The following is a 3,027-nucleotide window of genomic DNA, read 5'->3' as shown; positions in this document are numbered from 1 at the left end:
AATAACCCTCAGCATAGGATGTGTCTCTCCAAGATGCTCTAATTAGCCAGACATTCCGGGGGTGATGCAGGAATTTGTGAGGGATAGAGATTCCTTTGAGTCTGAGTCACCTAAATAACCTTCCCTTTCCTACTGGCACGTGGCTGCTGGAGGTGGAATCCGCTGGCTGTGACCTCACAACTGCCAGGGATCTTTCATCTCCCAATTTTCCCAAAGGACTAATCCACGCCTCGTTATTTGTAGGGTTTTTGGTGAAGGCCACAGAGCAGAGGTTGTGCCTGGCTCTGTGCAGGGGGATGTGCAGCAGCTGGGACATCTCCTCTGGGGAAGCTTATCCCATCAAAACCCGTTCTTGTTAAGAGATTTTTGGCTCCAGGAACACCCTCCTGCTGCAGAACACTCAGCATTCCCATCTTCCCTGCCCCTTTGTTATATGGAATCAGAGATTCATGGAATGGAAGGGACCTTAAAGCCCCCCCAGTTCCACCTCCCTGCCATGGGCAGGGACACCTTTCACTGGACCAGGTCACTCCAAGCCCTCTCCAACCTGGCCTTGGACACTTCCAGGGATGGGAATTCCACACCCTCTGTGGTATTTCGTGTCTAACTCGGCCACAGTGGTTTAAAGCCTTTACCTCGATATGCCCCTCCACAATTCCATCTTGGATAAGCTGTGTTTAAGAGCACAGCTGGATTCCCTGTCCAGCTCTCGGAGAGCAGAGGATTCTTTTTGCACAGGACGAGCTTTTAAATTTGTGTGAGAGCATCTGTCGCGAGCAGAGCCAAGAAAAAACAGTTCAAATGTGCATTTTCCCCTTCCTTAAACCCATCCTGCTGCTCTCCCGGAGAGCACACTTGGGCTGGGGGTGGTTCCTGCAGCTGGGATGGACCCTCTGAGTGGCCCTGGAGGAGCAGGGAGCAGCTGGAATGTGTCTGCTGGGAGCTGCAGAGCAGAACAGGCTTCCCTGGGAACGAGGGAGCTGTTGGGGAGGAAAACGGGGCTGAGGGAAATTCTTCCTTAATTGATAAACCTCTGACATGTTGGATGAGACACTGGACACGTGTCCTGCTGGTAAGCTGTGAGGAGGAGGGAATTCCCTGCAGGTTATCCAGGGACTCCCATCCCACTGGAGATGTTATTCCTCAGTTTCTCCCTGGGAAGCTCCGTTCTGTGAGCACAGAACCCAAACCTTTGCTGCTGCTGCTGCTGCTGCTCAGCTGAGCCTTCCTCTGCTGCCATATGTTTTAATGGGAATGTTTGTTTCCACGCTCCTTTTGCTCCTGTTGCAAGGAGGGATGAGGCTCCTGGGAGCTGCTTTCAGAGCTGATCATGGAGCACAGTTGAGACACTTCCCTGGGAAATAGGAACCTGCCAGATCTTGGGGAGTGTTGGAGAACGCTGGAGCCTCCCTTGGATCCCACGAGAGCAGCAGCTGTGTGTTGGAACACTGAAATATAAAGTGTTTTCTGCTGAGGCTGTTGCTTTTCCCACTGAATTTGGAACTAGGTACGGCCAGAAATCCTCAATACATCGTGTCGTAGTTGAAAACCTGATGTATTTTAACCTGAAAATGTTTTTAACCTGATGTTGGTATGTCCTGTTACCTTTGTAGTTGTTCCTGGAAGGCTCTGTTAAACCACAGGTGTCTGGACGCTCCTGGCTTTTGATGGCTTTGCACATTTGGATTGGGAAGGACCTCCAAGACTGTCGAGTCCAACCTGTGACCAACCTCGTCACCCAGCCCAGAGCACTGAGTGCCACATCCAGTCACTCCTTGGACACCTCCAGGGGTGGGGACTCCACCAACCTGCCTGGGCAGCCCCTTCCGAAACCGATCAAGAACTAAACCTTGGCCCTGGGGGAGGTCCACTAATTTCAGAGATTTTTGCCTCCAGCTGGTTCTCAGCGTTGTAAAACGCTCCATCTGTGCCGAAGCACCAACACCCACAAGTGGAGGAGATCACTGAGAAAAAAACACTGCGAACAGATGATAAAGATGCTGAAAAGTGATCAAGGTGAATCACAGCATGAAAATAACTTGGCTGGGAGCCCGGCGAGCTCCTGCACCAATAACTTGGATGGGAGCCTGGCGAGCTCCTCCACCACGGAGCACTGGGCTTCCAGCTATTCCACGATCCTACAGCTGTGTGCTGGAAGCGATCCCTCATTCCGTGTAATAAAGGCCTGACGATCAGTGTTTTAGTTCGGCTTTCAGCGGTTGTTTCCCTGGTTTCGCTGGGCTGTGTTTTGGGGAGGGGGGCGTGAGAGGGGTGGGCGCTGGGACCCTGCGGCGCCCTGGGCTGGGAGGGGGCGTGGCTTTGGGCGTGACCAACTGGGGTGGGGGCGTGGCCAATCGCACAGTAGGCGTGTCCCAGTAGCTCGGGGGGCGTGGCCAGTGGCGTTCGCGCCCCGCGAAGCTTGTCCTGCTCCGGCCGCCGTCGCGGCCCGCCCGCCATATTGTGGCCGGCGCAGGCGGAGCGGCGGCGGCGATGGGTGAGGGGGGACCGGGGAAGGGCCCCGGGACCGGGCCGGGAGCGGGCGGGGGGAGCCCTGCCGGCAGCCGCGGGGGCGGCCCGTGCGCCGGGCGGGGCGCGGCGCAGCCCCGCGGCTCGCCCCGCCCCGGCCCCGCCGCGCTCAGCGGGGGCGCGGCCTCGCCCGGAGCCCCCCGAGCCCTTCAGAACCCCCTCAGCAGCCTCGGGGTGTGCTCGTGGACCTTCTTCCCCTCCGGAGTCCGTAACGCAGGTCCTGTGTGTCCCGGTGGGGGCTGCAGAGTCACCCCTGGGCTGCCCCAAGGGTCCCGGTGCTGCCCCGGCCGGACCTCCCGGGCACTCAGAGCTCCTGTCACCCCCTGACTGCCCCTGTTGCTCCTCCAGAGCCCCCTTGGCCCCCTCATCTCTTCCTCAGACCCCATTTGTACCCCCACTTCTCTCTCCTGCTGCTCCCTCAGACCCCCTCTGTCGCCCACCGTTCTCCTGCAGCCCCCACTTGCACCCCCAGATTTCCCACGATAGTCCCTGTTGCCCCCC

At 57.7% G+C, this 3,027-nt stretch overlaps 1 protein-coding gene across 1 annotated transcript in view; it reads left to right on the top strand.

Annotated features, from left to right (window-relative positions):
- The first annotated feature begins 2,419 nt into the window (after positions 1 to 2,419).
- TMEM39B (transmembrane protein 39B) overlaps positions 2,420 to 3,027 on the top strand; it is a 7,934-nt gene continuing 7,326 nt past the window's right edge. Inside the window, exon 1 of the mRNA XM_027906690.1 lies at positions 2,420 to 2,494. The gene's annotated coding sequence lies outside the window, so the exon portion shown is untranslated. The remainder of the gene's footprint in view (positions 2,495 to 3,027) is intronic.

This window comes from Empidonax traillii, unplaced genomic scaffold (assembly GCF_003031625.1).
Source record: "Empidonax traillii isolate 1590-97213 ecotype Southwest subspecies unplaced genomic scaffold, ASM303162v1 scaffold1342:size133107, whole genome shotgun sequence".
NCBI classification, from domain to species: Eukaryota; Metazoa; Chordata; class Aves; order Passeriformes; family Tyrannidae; genus Empidonax; species Empidonax traillii.
The sequence above is the reverse complement of the archived record's forward strand: the minus strand, read 5'-3'. Positions and strand labels throughout refer to the sequence as shown.